Here is an 18,337-nt window from a genome sequence, read left to right on the forward strand (position 1 = left end):
ATACACACTACACTGCACTGTACACTACAGGCTAACATACACACTACACTGCACTGTACACTACAGGCTAACATACACACTACACTGCACTGTACACTACAGGCTAACATACACACTACACTGCACTGTACACTACAGGCTAACATACACACTACACTGCACTGTACACTACAGGCTAACATACACACTACACTGCACTGTACACTACAGGCTAACATACACACTACACTGCACTGTACACTACAGGCTAACATACACACTACACTGCACTGTACACTACAGGCTAACATACACACTACACTGTACTGTACACTACAGGCTAACATACACACTACACTGCACTGTACACTACAGGCTAACATACACACTACACTGTACTGTACACTACAGGCTAACATACACACTACACTGTACTGTACACTACAGGCTAACATACACACTACACTGCACTGTACACTACAGGCTAACATACACACTACACTGCACTGTACACTACAGGCTAACATACACACTACACTGCACTGTACACTACAGGCTAACATACACACTACACTGCACTGTACACTACAGGCTAACATACACACTACACTGCACTGTACACTACAGGCTAACATACACACTACACTGTACTGTACACTACAGGCTAACATACACACTACACTGCACTGTACACTACAGGCTAACATACACACTACACTGCACTGTACACTACAGGCTAACATACACACTACACTGCACTGTACACTACAGGCTAACATACACACTACACTGCACTGTACACTACAGGCTAACATACACACTACACTGCACTGTACACTACAGGCTAACATACACACTACACTGCACTGTACACTACAGGCTAACATACACACTACACTGCACTGTACACTACAGGCTAACATACACACTACACTGCACTGTACACTACAGGCTAACATACACACTACACTGCACTGTACACTACAGGCTAACATACACACTACACTGCACTGTACACTACAGGCTAACATACACACTACACTGTACTGTACACTACAGGCTAACATACACACTACACTGCACTGTACACTACAGGCTAACATACACACTACACTGCACTGTACACTACAGGCTAACATACACACTACACTGCACTGTACACTACAGGCTAGTAACCTTCTCTAGATTTCTCTACTCAAATGTGGAGTTTGAAATTTCAATCAAATGTTGTAATAGCGTCTTTGATACAAATACATTACATTAAAAATATATATATTGAAAGAGGAATCTTTTTTAATTGCAGGCAGAGTATTGAGAAGAAAATAGTCATAGCGCTAGTCATGGCTTTGTTGTACATGGACTATATACAGCTATGTTAAAACCATAGAATACAGGAGTCTAGTTGTTGTACATGGACTATATACAACTATGTTAAAACCATAGAATACAGGAGTCTAGTTGTTGTACATGGACTATATACAACTATGTTAAAACCATAGAATACAGGAGTCTAGTTGTTGTACATGGACTATATACAACTATGTTAAAACCATAGAATACATGAGTCTAGTTGTTGTACATGGACTATATACAGCTATGTTAAAACCATAGAATACAGGAGTCTAGTTGTTGTACATGGACTATATACAACTATGTTAAAACCATAGAATACAGGAGTCTAGTTGTTGTACATGGACTATATACAGCTATGTTAAAACCATAGAATACAGGAATCTAGTTGTTGTACATGGACTATATACAACTATGTTAAAACCATAGAATACAGGAGTCTAGTTGTTGTACATGGACTATATACAACTATGTTAAAACCATAGAATACAGGAGTCTAGTTGTTGTACATGGACTATATACAGCTATGTTAAAACCATAGAATACAGGAATCTAGTTGTTGTACATGGACTATATACAACTATGTTAAAACCATAGAATACAGGAGTCTAGTTGTTGTACATGGACTATATACAGCTATGTTAAAACCATAGAATACAGGAGTCTAGTTGTTGTACATGGACTATATACAACTATGTTAAAACAATAGAATACAGGAGTCTTACAAGCAAACTGTAGTCACCACAGCACAATGAGTCATGAGTCATGCCAGAAACAGGGAGGTGAAGAGACCTGGTTCTCCATAAAGCAGATGGGATAGTAGAGCTTTTCTCTAGAGGCAGTAAGACAGCTGTCTGTCAGACAGAAAACAGAAGATAAAACAGATTGAGAAACAGGAGACCTAAAAGACTGATGGGTGTTAGAAGGGATGATGACGACTCAGACCCAGGGTGCAGGGAGTGAGGGATGGAATGATGGATGGAGGTAGAGAGGAGGAGAGGATATTACCTCATGGCTGTTCTGCTGAGGACCAGGAAGACAGGAGAGGGCAGTCAGGTGATGGGTCCGGTCCTCACACTGAAACACAAAGAGTCACAAGGGCTTAGAGAGAGACGTACTGTAGCTGCTGTGGAAAAACAGAGTGTTGTTTTCCAGTCATATGATCGATGAGTGAGATATTTCTACATGAACGAGGCAGATATTTCCAGACAACAGATTATAAGTCAACATATGAATTATAACAGCTTCAATTTGATCCAAGTGTCAAGAAAGTAATTGCACAGCTACTTAACGTAATGCACACATTGAAATACCACTGCCAGTGTTTTGAAGTGTGACATTTTAAATGCCACTGTCAATTCTAACTGCTCAGCTTCAGAAGTTAGATAGACACATGGTTCAGTACGACACACTACAGTATACATCAGTATTATGATTGAAATGGAAATATGAAATGGGAATTTACCACTGGGAAGTAGTTTCCTCTAACTTCCTGAGCTCTGACAGGTTTTCTTTGTCTCAGCATCTGACACGGAATGTTAAACCAACGTGCCAAATATCAGGACCAATTTTTAAACGTACACAGATTCGGGCCATGGTGGTGATGTGCACTTTTAATAGTCAATGTCAATATTTTGACACCAGTATATGGGCTCAGAGCAGAGAAACGTTCCATGCCCTATTTTCTATGGGTCAGAAAAAGGTCATTGCTAATGAGGGAAATGAAAAGCAGGCAAACACAGCTGCAATTAAAATGATTCAATTACACAATGAATTATCACCATCTACAGTAAATAAACAGGCACAATAATGAAATGAACAATCATCTATCAACACTATACTGTGTGATCTGTACAAGGAGGTCATAAATACAGCACTATAGATAGAGTGTAAATGAATCAGAATAAATGGCACATGCAGAACTTCACTCAAATCCACATTCAGCATCTAGAGTGCCTGCCTCATTCAATTCAAGTGCTTTCATTAATGCATTTCTACAATTTAGCCAGGTTGATTGACTTAATAACTGGGTAATTCAGCACAATGCAAAATGGCAATATTTTGTACAGGCTATCCAGATTTAATTGGCCACTTGAAGATGTTTGACAATCATATGCATATACGAAAGTATCACTCAGTGAATGATATGGGTCGTTTTGGTCAAATATATAGGCATTAAAAAACAGACTTTTCATGGTATTTGAAGTATCAGAAACGTAGTGTGTTGAAATATAATCTGTCTCACACCTCCTCTCCCTCTTTGATCTTTCAGGAAAGCATCTGGGCACACATCTGCACACATGTCCAATCCCTAATATCAAAATAAGCCTCACTTTACGTCTAAACAAACATGTGTCCTTTCCTCCCCATTCTCAATAATTAGAAGACACAGATCTCGGTGTATAAGCTGAGCCTCCTGCTTGTGCTTGATAAATATAACTTCAAACGGCACAGCAGCCAAACGGTTTCAGCTGGCCGGGCCGGGAGGCTGCACAATGACTATAATAACCCCCTCCATCCCCTGGGACACACAGCCTAGTTCACTTACCCTCCTCCCTGAGAGAGAGAGAGAGAGAGAGAGAGAGAGAGGGAGAGAGAGAGAGAGAGAGAGAGAGAGAGGTAGGGAGGGAGAGGTAGGGAGGGAGAGAAAGAGAGACAAGGAGAGAGGGAGGGAGATAGAGAGAGAAAGAAAGAGAGAGCGAGCGAGCTTTCATGTCTGTGTGCACATGTGTCTTTGTCTCAGTATGCCTCCCTCCCTCCCCCTCCACGGCTCTCCATCTCCATGTCTGTGTACACAGCGGATGTATAGAGGAACCTTTTGTACCTCGGTTTTAGAGAGGAAATGCGCCCCTCTGCCCCCCTCCTTCGACTCCTCGCTCCTCGCCCCTTGCCTCTTTTCCCCTTCCATTCGCCCCTCAAATGTAATGCCTGACTGACCACAGCACCCCTTCGGGAGGTCAAAGGGCAGACAAAACAGTCTGGTGTCATGGCAACCTGACTGCCACCATCTAGAATGGTTAGGGGATGAGGGGGAGGGTCAAAGGAGCTGTCAGTCAAACCTTTTAAAATCCCGCCATAGGTTTACAAAGATTGAGCCGAAACACACACACACACACTCAAACATGCCTGCATAGAGGCTTAGAGTGCACCTGCATCCCCGAAACATTGTAAAGCTTTATAAATCAGTGTCTATTCTACCAAACGTCTTATTTAATATAACTGATTTCTGATTTAGGTTGTAATGTATAACTGTAGACTTACAAGTCTGCAAAAGGGTAATTACATAGGTAGTTACTCAGGTATAAAGCTTAGTGTGTTTTACATTGAAAGGTGATGAGTATTCACCACACTGCAGAAGTGAACCTTAACCCTCTTAATACGTAAAATGTATGCATGCATGGCTGTAAATCGCTTTGGATAAAAGCGTCTGCTAAATGGCATATATTATGTAATACTATTAATATACAGCCGCTTTCTGACTACTGGACTGTCTGACGACTCCCATCACACTCAGCAATCTGTGCATATGTGTGGCTGTGTAAACACCCTATATGAACATGCTGCTTTAGTTGGACCAGTAAATGGGCAAAAAATACATAATTTTACGTCAAATGCAATCAACATGATTTTACACACAAATTGACATATGGAGTGTGTTTGTGTCTATGTGTGTGTGTGTGTGTCAGACTCTCCTGTGTGAGAGGGTCTTTGTGCCTGGTTTCTCATTGCAGTGGCAGTGGGGGACTTTAGAGGGGAGTGTAGGGGGTTTAGAGCGATAAATGGGAGGCAAATGCATTCAGATCAATAGTTAGCTGAGAAAGGGTGAAAGTGGGGTTGAGAGAAGTGAGGGTGCGAGAGGGAGGGATGGAGGGAGAGTGGAGGGGAATAGAGGGCCTGATTAATCATTCCTGTATTGTTATTGACTATCTGTTAAAGGGGTGACTCAGACCCAGAATCATATATGTGTGTGTGTGTGTGTGTGTGTGTGTGTGTGTGTGTGTGTGTGTGTGAACAGTATGTGTGTGTGTGTGTGTGTGTGTGTGTGTGTGTGTGTGTGTGTGTGTGTGTGTGTGTGTGTGTGTGTGTGTGTGTGTGTGTGTGTGTGTGTGTGTGTGTGTGTGTGTGAACAGTATGTGTGTGTGTGCACTGTGCACAGAGTCGGAGAGTACAAAACCATCAATAACAGCCTTGAAAAGCAAGGGCTTTACCACATACATAAACAGTGTGCGGAATTTAGGGGGGAACCTTGTCTATACATTCCTGTTCTTTGGTGATTTATCCTCCTATAGTATAGTCATCTTGAACAGGCCTAGACAATGCAATAAATATCCTGAAAGACAAAATATCCAATTGCTAAATAGAGAGGTTAAGACATTACATGTTATATTTTTGGACGGTGTGCCGGACGGGAAGATCCCTGTGAAGGGTTAATGAACAGCTCCTGACGAGCCACCAGACACAACAGAGAGAAGAGAGAAGAGGGGGAAGGAGGAAGTAGAGGAGGAGAGGAGCGGAGGGGAAGGGGAAGTGTTGTATTTCCCAGCCTGACATCTGACCCATTGTCTGGGGTCTGGGAGGTTTGGGAGGGCACGGATAGACACACTGCAGCTGAGCACAGGTCAACCCTCGTGGAGGGAGTTCCGGGCCTGCCCCTTCAAACACCCCTCCCAAAACTCATCCTCTATTAAATACATGTAATCCCCTTTCTCTGTGGGTAAACAAACAGATAGACAAACACACACAAATTACACACGCTCCCATAGACACAAAAAGCTCAATCTGAGACTGTGATCTTACAGCAGTTTGGCAGAAGTAAGAGTTGGGTTTTCTCAATCAGACGACCTCACATAAGGTATCAATGTTTGTTGGGCCATATTTCCAATCAAATCTCTGGAAATAAATCTATTCCCATAGCTATTCTGAAAAGTAAAATGCTGACTATTTTTGACTTACCTCCAAACACACTTTTCAAATTGAATTATCTGATTGCTTCTTTGAGCCAAGTAGCCACCCAAATGATACATGGTCAAGCCCTCATGCAATTTTAAATAGTCAAACGTGTAATTGCAATTAATATTGACCTAATTGCTTCTCAATTATGCTATCATAACACAAACGTCTGATTTGACCCAACAGCAACATTTCCTCCCAATTAATACCACTTTTACAAAAAAGCCCACAGCCGGAAGAGGGCAGCTGCATAGATGGAATGAAAAGTGCCATTCAACTTTAACTTGAACTTGAACAATGCGCCTGGTGTTTGGGGTCATTTCCTGACCTCTCCTTCTCTCTGAGGAACCTCTGAAGCATGAAGCGACCAACCACAGCCTCTCCTTTTATCTCCCAGCCCTGACCCCCACAGACACTCCTATAGCCCCTCTGCCACCACAACCAACCGCCCAGACACACTCAGGAGGCTTTACATCACTATTCACAATCAATTACTACAAGGTTGGTTTGCTTTGTCACAATATTGTACAGGGGGTATCACAACAGTCTTTTAAATTGGGGATTCTGCAGCCGTGACCGGTAGTTAAAACTCAGAAACGGGCCAGCGGTCATGGAAGTCCAGCCAGTCACTATAAGACATGTCTGAACTATGGAAATATCCAGAGACACAGTAGTGAGTGCTTACATTAACTTTTTTTCCATACTGGTCCCCTGTGGGAATGGAATCCACTATCCTGGCGTTGCAAGCACCATGCTCTACCAACTGAGCAGCACTACCGCCCTGTGCTTCTGACACCATTTTTCCCTTCCTCTGCCTCTTCACCTTCCCTCCTTTCTTCCTCCTCTCCACCCTATACCTCCCCTCCTCCCTTCCTCTGCCTCTGCACCTTCCCTCCTTTCTTCCTCCTCTCCACCCTACCTCCCCTCCTCCCTTCCTCTGCCTCTTCGCCTTCCCTCCTTTCTTCCTCCTCTCCACCCTACCTCCCCTCCTCCCTTCCTCTGCCTCTTCACCTTCCCTCCTTTCTTCCTCCTCTCCACCCTACCTCCCCTCCTCCCTTCCTCTGCCTCGTCACCTTCCCTCCTTTCTTCCTCCTCTCCACCCTACCTCCCCTCCTCCCTTCCTCTGCCTCTTCGCCTTCCCTCCTTCCTTCCTCCTCTCCACCCTACCTCCCCTCCTCCCTTCCTCTGCCTCGTCACCTTCCCTCCTTTCTTCCTCCTCTCCACCCTACCTCCCCTCCTCCCTTCCTCTGCCTCTTCACCTTCCCTCCTTTCTTCCTCCTCTCCACCCTACCTCCCCTCCTCCCTTCCTCTGCCTCTTCGCCTTCCCTCCTTTCTTCCTCCTCTCCACCCTACCTCCCCTCCTCCCTTCCTCTGCCTCTTCACCTTCCCTCCTTTCTTCCTCCTCTCCACCCTACCTCCCCTCCTCCCTTCCTCTGCCTCTTCACCTCCCCTCCTTCTCTGTTCGTCTGGCACCAGGTCCCATAGCACCAAAGGGTGTTGCTCTGTAAATACGGCCGGCTAGCACCACTGATGGTACTGCAGAGCAGAGCATAGCTGAGCAGAGAACAGGGGTAGACTGTGAAGGCTTGTGAGCCGTGTCAATATGGCAGCCAGACAGCCAGCCAGCAGGCCTGACTCACAGTCACACCACACCAACGCTATACACCATGAGTTATCTGATAGACAGTATTGGCCGCTGCCTGTGTATGCTATGTTTATGGTTGTATATGTTTCCGTGTGCCATCTTAATAATGTTCTGTGTTTGCTTCACAACCAGCATCTCTGGGAGCTCCCCTCGTCTGTCAAATAGTCTTGTGAAGGACCCAAGATAGTTCTGGAATTTTTGCCTCTGCAGGAAGGTATGCTGGCATGTGATGATCAGCAATATGCATTTCAATGTTAGTAGGAGCTGAATCAGTGGTGACTGACCACGATAGTCCAGCGGGACATGTGAGGAAGATGTCATGTACGCTAGATGATAAGAACAGGTAGAATCTGGTGACATAGATAATGGCCCTTCCTCAGGAACCCAGCTCAATTAATCATAGAGGACTAGAAGCACTGTAAGCAGGAGTGGGAGCTGTACTGCTAGATTTATATAACACACGCATGCGCACCAGCACACGCACACGCACACACACACACACACACACACACACACACACACACACACACACACACACACACACACACACACACAGTCTCCCCTTCTCGCTTCCCTTTCAACCCACCCCCAACACCTCGGGCCTTAGATGTCTGTGAGAGAGGGAGAAGGGGGAGAGGATTAGGATCAGAACTAGAGAAGGGAACAGAGAGAAAGGAAGAAAGAAAGAAAGAAAGAAAGAAAGAAAGAAAGAGAGACAGAGGGAGGGAGGGAGGGAGGGAGGGAGGAAACATGGTGAGACTGAGAAGGATCAGGAGAGAGAGAGAGAGAGAGAGAGCGCGAGTGGGTGGGTGGGGGAGGAGAGAGACAGATATGGTGGAGAGGGAGAAGAGAGAGCAGAGAGAGAGAGGGAGGGCGGGTGGGTGGGTGGGTGGGGGAGGAGAGAGACAGACATGGTGGAGAGGGAGAAGAGAGAGCAGAGAGTTTGCCGAGGTAAGAGGCAAAGCTGTGACCTACTAATTCAGAACTGAGGAATTCTCACATTCCTCCCGCCTGTACAGTTTAACCCCCACACCACCACCACTACCACCGCCTCAATCTACAGTACACACACAGGACAAAACTACACTATACAATCTTCACAAAAATGTACAGTACCACAGGAATGTAGCCATTCATACACCATAACATTACGAGGGGTTGTCCACGAAGAGAGAGACTCCGAGAGAAGGTAGTATTGTGTCCGAACAATGACAATGGTGTAATTTGAAGTGATGTGTGTAATTCAAGGTAAAACACATGTTTTAAATGTATTAGAACATCAATTACTAAACACAATGGCATAAATACTTCAGAAGAGGTATGAAGAGTTGTTAAAGAGGCTTTCTCGTTCCATAAAAATGTAATACATTCTGGATACATAATACCTGACTTATCATAATACCTTTTCACCTCTCTGCTACTGTATATGTCTGGGCGGCAGGGTAGCCTAGTGGTTAGAGCGTTGGACTAGTAACCAGAAGGTTGCAAGTTCAAATCCCCGAGCTGACAAGATACAAATCTGTTGTTCAGCCCCTGAACAGGCAGTTAAACTCACTGTTCCTAGGCCGTCATTGAAAATAAGAATTTGTTCTTAACTGACTTGCCTAGTTAAACAAATACCCTGAAAGTATTTCCCGGCCTAAGTCTAAAATACCCCCCCCACACATACCTCTCACTCTTGGGTCTTTCATATGTGCTGATTTGATGTGCAAATTGATGTCGAAGCTCCTATACATCAATGCACTCAAATACAACTTGGACTTAAGTGTTAGTACAATACACAGTATGGACACATCAAATCCAATTGAAAAAAAATGTTGATTCCATTTTATTGACGAAAACGAGGTGTGCTACCGAGTGCTCTAAAAAAATATGAGCTACTAACTCAATTTACCCACGGCAACAGACACACAGAGACACTGGAGGACTGAAGCACTGTATGAAAAAACACACACAAATAATTCAGTATTTATGAAAAAGGCCCCAATAGGCTATATGAATCAAACCAGAACTCGCAGCTCGTCTGGTTCTGCCTTGTTTCAGTGGTCTGTGTCCTCGTCAAGCTGAGGCAGACAAATCCTGACACAACTGGAACAACGATTCTGTGGGGGGGGTTCTCTCACCCGGATCCTGAGAGTGGGAATACATCCATGATGGTCACATGTTGCTTTTTCTATCTATGCCCCAGTCAGTCAGTCATTCCCTCCATAGTGGACCCAGTAGCTTGTTGTACCTTCTGTAGCAGGCTAGTAGCCCACCCCCTCTCAGAGGCAGACAAGTACTAGCTGTATAATTGATAGTGCTGGATGAGTAACGCTTCATAAAGGGAAGCACATTACTGGCCTCCTCCACCGCAGCACTGATGCTGAGACGGCTGGGAGAGCCTGAGGAACTGACGTCAAACTAGAGCCGGTTCAAATATTTAACGGAAGGTAACTGATCTGTGGCATGCCATCATCACAGGCCGTATATCTAGCAGCACTGACTGACCTCTCTATCGTTTTTTTCTATTGTCATATGAGGTGTGAGACCGTGGAATCACCATGTCGTCATAGTGTGATGATGTGCGATTTTGGACTAGCAAACAACACATTTTAATTTAAAAAATGTGCTCTCTACTACAGTGTACAATGCCTTTTCATCAAGGTGAAAATACAAAACGACAAATAAAGTAAACATATGATTATCCACTCTGAGATGTTTTTACACAAACCTTAAACTATAAAGGCTTAGTTTGCTTATGTGTTGAGATGATGGTATAAACCATATAGACTATCACCTTCAGCGAGACTGGGGGAAGGACAAGAGAGCACCGTTACGCCGTGCTTTCAGTCCACCTGATAAGACAATAGAGTAGAGATCTCAGTCAGGCCTTTCAGAAAGCCAGTTAGCCAGGCCTTCTTTTCAGCCCTTCTACCCACTATTAACCAAGCCTGCAGGCGCCTAGCAGTGGGGTGTCTAGGCCTGCGCTTCATACTTAAGTCCCCAGCTTAAACTCCATTCAGACACAAAGCCCCTTAGCCATGGCTATCAGGACCACGTCCATCCCCGCCGTCACCCTCCGACAACTCCCAATCGGGGTACCCTCCTCTCCGTCCCTTCACCAATTTTACACCCTGGCAGGGCGACGTCCGGGGGTGTCTTTGTGCGCCCGCGAAGAGGCCGAGGTACGGGGGCCGAGAGAACATAGCGGGTCTCCATGGAGATGTACAGGGCGGCTAAGAGCTGGGATGGAATGAGAATATAACACACACATCCATATACACACAGCACACACTCTGGCCTCTGAAATTAAGTCTGAACGGAGGGACATACCGACTTGTGTAAATCAAACAATGGAAGCAAGTGTGGAAGCCAATAGCATGGGGACGGACAGAGAAGGCCCACAGAGATTGCTGTAAGTTAGACTGCCGTCCGTATTAGTCGATAAATAGAGAAGCGCATTCAGAAGAGATGTGTTTATATACAGACTAACAGACAGATGTATTGAGGACACAAACAGACAGGAAGTAGGGGAGAACGAGGAGCGAGTCAGAGAGAGAGCGGCGATGGGGATACCCCTATAAGAGAACTACATTCACTTCACAATGTCGCCTTTTTACCAGTTAAATATTATGTCAAACTCATCAAAATGACTCCAAACTGTGCAGAAAATATGCATACAATAACTGAACGAAGCTTACGACGATAAAACACTTACCCATACACACTTATACCCATACACACTTATATTCATACACACTTATACCCATACACACTTATATTCATACACACTTATATTCATACACACTTATATTCATACACAATTATATTCATACACACTTATATTCATACACACTTATATTCATACACACTTATATTCATACACACTTATACCCATACACACTTATATTCATACACACTTATATTCATACACACTTATATTCATACACACTTATACCCATACACACTTATATTCATACACACTTATATTCATACACACTTATATTCATACACACTTATATTCATACACACGAAGATTAAACAAACAAAAAAACGGAGGAAAATTAGGCCCCCCCCCTTCTTCCCTCCCTTTCGGCCTCACTACTGGGCCCCAATTTCAGTTTCACCTTTTCCAACATAGTTTTTGTTCGAACTATGTAATCTTTCAATGGGAAAATCCAAGCGAAAGTATCAAAACAAAATAAAACAAAAGCAATCATTGCATTTCATTTGGGCGAGAGAGAAACGTGGAAGGACGGAGGAAAACCTTCCGATGAGAGCAAGAGGAAGGAAAGGGTTCTAAAGTACACACATGGACAGAGACACTTTTTAAAAACAAGAAGAAAGACAAGCAACGCTGAAAACCCTAGAAGACATGGAAAGAGAAACCCATGAGAGATAGATAGAGAAACGTAAAGGAAGCAAATAATTTCAGAAACACTTAAAAAGAAAGTATGTGAATAACAAAAGGATGAGAAAAATACCAGCAGAGGTCGGATGAGTCTGGCAATTTTTCCCTCCTTTTCCTGCGTATTCGGCCCGATTCCACCTCGATCATCCCTCGATCCCTGTTGCTCTCTTCTTTCTCCCTCTCCTCGTTGCTTTGCCTCTCGTGTTGCAGCCTAACTCCAGTCTTCTCTAGTCCTCTCCCCTCTCTCTCTCCTTTTCTGCCTCCTCATCTCCCCTTCACGCAGACACCTTTCTCTTATTTCTTTCCCCTCTTCCTAGATCATTCTTGGAAGAGAGCAGAGGGTTAAAGAAAGAAAAGGTCTGGTGGAAAAGCAGACAGTGTGAAATCAAAGCAGAAAAGGCAGCAGAGTGGAGGCAGGATGTTGGCAAGAGGTACGCTGCTCCTGGCTCTGTGCATGGGATCGCACAAGCTGGATCAGCACAGAACCGGTTTCGCCATACACTCGCTAAAGCACAAACACACCGCAGCCAGGGAAAAAAGTATTGGTGGTGTAGTGGAGAGAGCTTGGAGAGAGAGAGAAAACGAGGGTGAGAGAGAGAGGGAGGGTAAGAGGGCGTCAGTCATCTAGTGTGTGTGCAAGTGGGGTAGGAATGGAGGAGAGAGCGAGAGAGGGAGGGACAGAGCGAGAGAAATAGAGAAAAGGGGTGGTTCTGAAAGGAATATCTTAGGGGGAGGGTAAGATGAGTGTATAAGTGGAGAGAGGGAAGGGGAGGGGATGGACATTTTTAAAAAGATTTTTCCGTTCACAATTTTTTTTTCTCAAATTTCACCCATTTTTTAAAATGACCCTCATGCTCTCTCCCCTGTCCTCAGCTGCTTTGTCAGTAGTTCAGCCTCTCGCCTTCCCATTTCTCCTTCCCTTCCTCTCTCCCTTTGTCCAACTCAGAAATGTTTCTCTGGTCGTGCACTTGAACTCTGAAAGCTTTCCTCAGTTGATTTCCCCTTTGCTGGCCCCCCAGCACACTCTAAGACACAGCCAGCAGACACAGTCAGCATACACAGTCAGCAGACACAGTCAGCAGACACAATCAGCATACACAATCAGCATACACAGTCAGCAGACACAATCAGCATACACAGTCAGCAGACACAGCCAGCAGGCTGGGGGTGAGCTAGTGAGAGGCACAGAGAGAGGAGAGAGCAAGAGTGAGAGAGAAGGAGAAAAATAGAGAGAATGAGAGAGAGAAACAGAGAGAGCGAGAAACAGAGATAGAGAAAGGGACCGAGAAAGAGAGAGAGGGACGGAGGGGCAAAAATGGACTGAGAGAACCACAGACAGGGGGAGGGGAAAAGTTTGTCAAAATGAATTCAAGGTTATGGCTGAGACCAGGTCAACTACTCAGGAAATGTCACTATCTTGGATCATCATGTTGTTAGGATGTCCCTCTACAACATTGAAGTATCGCTTATTTATTTTAATAAAAACTTGAACTTCAAAAACAAAGTGCAATTTAGGACAAAAATACAACTCAAGACCCAAGTTTAAGTTCACAAGTAGTACATTTTCTTATTCATATCCCTTTTTCTGTATTTAATTTAGTGATTTTGCTCAGAAGGCCGAACTGAACAAAACTCTGGTCTATGACTGTGTGTGTGTGTGTGTGTGTGTGTGTGTGTGTGTGTGTGTGTGTGTGTGTGTGTGTGTGTGTACGTGTGTGTGTGTGTGTGTGTGTGTACGTGTGTGTGTACGTGTGCGTGTGCGTGCACAGGTGTGTGTGAGGGTACATGAGTTTAGTGTTGACATAATAATCTTTCTGGTGGAAAAAAAGACAATATGCTATGTCTATTTGTTGGTTTAAAACTACTAAATGTAATCATACACTGTACAGAAAAGCTATCCGTAACTTGTGAAACAGCACTAGATCACCATGGTAACAACTGCTTTTTATGTAAAGGGTTCATCTCAGGGGCACTAGGTATGTACTTTTACATTCATGTGTTTTGATAAACATGCATATAAAATCAGCCTGTGAAATCAGCCAATGATGATAGGCTCTAACTACGGCTTTGTTGCATACTTCATTCTGATTGGTTGAAGGGTGCTCCACACAGGTACATTATAGAGTGTGTGGATTGGTGCTAAAAAACAGTTGTTGAGGAAAAGCACAGAACACTGCCTGTTCATGGCCAACTACACTCTAATAAAAACAGCAATAGAAAAGACCAGCATATATCTCTTAGTGGTTCCAATGTTTATTCATACATGTTGCCCTTTCCCACCTTTCCTTCCCATACTTACCATTAAGGGATAAGACTGGGTCAGAGGAACAGGGAACAAGGCTGGAGGATGAAATAAGATAACAACAGGATGGATAGGAACAGTGGAGGAGCTATAATATAAACTAGGTGTGAACATTATGAAACATAATACAGAGTCTGATCATTGAGAACAACGTCTGGAAACACATCACCTATTCAATCTGGGTGGTGTGATTTGACCGCACAGCACCAAAATGAGCAGGCAGCCTCCTTTTTCAATGTAGCACGGAGGTAGGCAGGCCTCTAATGCGTTGCAAATACAAACTGTTATCGATCCATACTGACGGAGAGTCGTAACAAGGCTGGGGGAGGGAGGGAGGGATGCATGGAAATCCAAGTGGATGTTAAAGGTCAAAGGAGAGGTGTGCCGCAATCTCTCTCACCTTTGTTAAAGCACCGATATATATTCACTGAACATAACCACATTACTACAGACCCAGAAGAGGGGTGAGGTGGGGGAGGGTGGGGGAGGAGAGAGACCCAATTCCATTAGAAACACTTCACTCCTAATGCAGACAAACTATTCTCCTGCCCAAGGACAATCATTACCTGAGGGGAAGAGAGACGGGCGTGTTTGTTAGGGGAAGGGATGCTTATACAGCCGCTGATCTTGGAAGGCCAGGGCTATCGATCGCGTTAAAGCTCTCTGCGAATTGGAGAAATCAATATGTTTTTAAAGGCGAAGCAGGTTGCATGTGGCCGTGTGCGCGTGGGCTTCATTGATACCAGGCAGATTCATAGAGTGGCTGATGCCCAAACTATGGCAGATAAACGATATGAATTTGAGGTCAGGTCTCCAAATTCCCAGCAGTTGTTTTAGAAGTACCAGATCAAGGATCTGTGATCCGGCGAGAAATGCACAGGGAGATGCTATACATGTTTTGCATTCCTTCATTGTAATGAAACAAAGACAGGGTTACTCGCCAGAGAAATATCAAATACAGAAGAGAACCACAAGTAATTGATATGATAACCCAAAGAGTCCTACAGTATGACGATGGCAATCCAAACCTGAGGAAGACCTTGTCTGGTCAAATGATATTGTACCATGACTAAATCCATGACTCTTGCATTTAACATTCCACTAACATAGAACTACACATAATAAACCATAGGCCTATAATTAATAGACTATGAGACTAGAACTACATAAGTCTAACAAACACACTGTTGTTGTTAGAATCTTAATATCACAAACAGAATGTGTCATTTTTTCCCCCTACTCGTCAGGCATGTGCAGCTGATGATGGCCCATCTAAACTACACCTAAACTGTATCGAAACTAATTTCACACATATGATAATGTAGTTAGTTAAAAGACAAGATTAAAATGACAATAGTCTGATTGGTGAGAATATTATCAATTGTTAAATTGTATATGAAGAATGAACAGCTCAGCTTGGAATTGACAGGGAGGTGAAACGGAAAGCCAAAAAAGGAGTGCCAGAAAGTGACTCCTACAGAGTCACAAGCAGGTAAGACATGTTGATGTCTATATAGTACTGTATCAAAAAGAGCAGATTCAACTATTCTATTTGTTTGTGAATGACTGCTATTACATGCATGCACTAGCAACACTCAAAGCACAGTAATATATGGTAACAGTCAAAAGTTTCTTTATTTTCTACATTGTAGAATAATAGTGAAGACATCAACACTATGAAATAACACATATGGAATCATGTAGAAACCAAAAAAGTGTTAAAGAAATATTTTATATTTTAGTCTTCTCAGTAGCCACCCTTTGCTTTGCACACCCTTGGCATTCTCTCAACCAGTTTCATGAGGTAGTCACCTGGAATGCTTTTCCAACAGGTTGCCTCCAGGTGGTGAAGGTAGGCAACAACACTTCAACTACGCTGATCCTCAACACAGGGACCAAACAAGGGTGCATACTCAGCACCTTCCTGTACTCCCTGTTCACCCATGACCGCGTGGCCATGCACGCCTCAAACTCAATCATCAAGTTTGCAGATGACATAACAGTGGTAGGCCTGATTGCCAACAATGACGAGTAGCCTACAGGGAGAAGGTGAGGGACCTGGCAGAGTCTTGCAAGGAAAATAACGTCTCCTTCAACGCCAAATAAAGCTGATCGTGGACTTCAGGAAAGAGCCATCAAGGCCATCAGACTGGTAAATAGTCACCACTAGCCAGCCCCCGTCCGGTTACTTTAGCATGCATCTTAGAGACTGCTGCCCTATGTACATAGCCATGGAACACTGGTCACTTTAATAATGTTTACATACTGTTTTACCCACTTCATATGCATTTACTGCATTCTAGTCAAGGCCTATCCTATTTAACTATTGCTGTACATATACTATTCTTCAGATATACTGTACTACATATTCTTTTTCTTTTCTTTTTTACCCCTTTTTCTCTCCAGTTTCGTGATATCCAAATGTTAGTAGCTACTATCTTGTCTCATCGCTACAACTCCCGTACGGGCTCGGGAGAGACGAAGGTTGAAAGTCATGCGTTCTCCGATAAACAACCCAACCAAGCCGCACTGCTTCTTAACACAGCGCGCATCCAACCCAGAAGCCAGCCGCACCAATGTGTCAGAGGAAACACCGTGCACCTGGCAACTTTGGTTAGCGTGCACTGCGCCCGGCCCGCCACAGGAGTCGCTGGTGCGCGATGAGACAAGGATATCCCTACCGGCCAAACCCTCCCTAACCCGGACGACGCTAGGCCAATTGTGCGTCGCCCCACGGACCTCCCGGTCGCGGCCTGTACTACATATTCTATCCATATACTGTCCATATTGTCTATACATCCCATTACATACACATACATATATATTTATACTCCGGACTCCGACATTGTCTGTCCTAATATTTCTATATTTCTCAATTCCATTCTTTTACTTTTTAGATTTCAGTGTATTGTTGTGTATTGTTAGACATTACTACACTGTTGGAGCTAGGAACAAAACCATTTTGCTACACCTGCAATAACATCTGCTAAATGTGTGTATGAGACAAAACAAAAACAAAAATTTGATGGTGTATGCATGATTAGGCCAGTGCTTGACTTGGACTGAAATAGGTGCCGGTACCATTTATAATTAAGTGCAGGAACTCCTCAATACTTTTGAGATAATATTCTATAGGAGGTGCAGGAAATCAAGCAGAAGAGAAGATGCCGGTACCCAGTTCTGGTGAGCTCCTGCCCAACTCAAGTACAGTGCTTGGGTAAAAAAAATAATTATGTCCTGTTTGGAACAATGACAAGTAGAGCATACATTTTTTATTTATTTTATTTATTTATATATATATATATACACATGTGTGTGAATACCCAGGCCCACCCGTTCCTACACTCCTGGTACCATGTGTCAACTGTATAACAATGTATGAGATGCCTAAACTTAGTTGAGTGAACTTCACCTTACTTTGTCTCTCTTGAATCACCACCTCTCCTTCTAGGTATGTGGAGGGCCTTACTCGAAGAGCTCTAAGGAGCCAGACCAGTCTTGGCTTTCAACACTCTCTGTCAGTCCTGATTGGAGCAGGAAGCCAAACGACCCGTGGCTCTTTGGTCAAATGAATTGCTTGTTTATAAGCATTGAGAAAAAAATGCAATCAGTCTTGCCGTCAATGACCGGAATGGCCCACTGAGACGTAGGCTAAGAAAATATATGGGGAGAGAGAGATGCAGAGAGCAGAGGGAATATAGCAGAGGGGAGAAGGAGA

The 18,337-nt window shown here is 43.9% G+C and overlaps 1 long non-coding RNA gene across 1 annotated transcript; it reads right to left on the bottom strand.

Annotated features, from left to right (window-relative positions):
* Positions 1-1,290: 1,290 nt before the first annotated feature.
* LOC135575208 (uncharacterized) lies at positions 1,291-12,937 on the bottom strand. The gene is made up of 3 exons (XR_010465754.1): positions 12,391-12,937; positions 2,338-2,406; positions 1,291-2,183 (listed from the first exon to the last, which is right to left on the bottom strand). It is a non-coding gene; the product is annotated as an uncharacterized LOC135575208 (long non-coding RNA).
* Positions 12,938-18,337: the final 5,400 nt, after the last annotated feature.

The sequence above is a fragment of the Oncorhynchus nerka genome, linkage group LG14, assembly GCF_034236695.1.
Source record: "Oncorhynchus nerka isolate Pitt River linkage group LG14, Oner_Uvic_2.0, whole genome shotgun sequence".
Lineage (NCBI taxonomy): Eukaryota > Metazoa > Chordata > Actinopteri > Salmoniformes > Salmonidae > Oncorhynchus > Oncorhynchus nerka.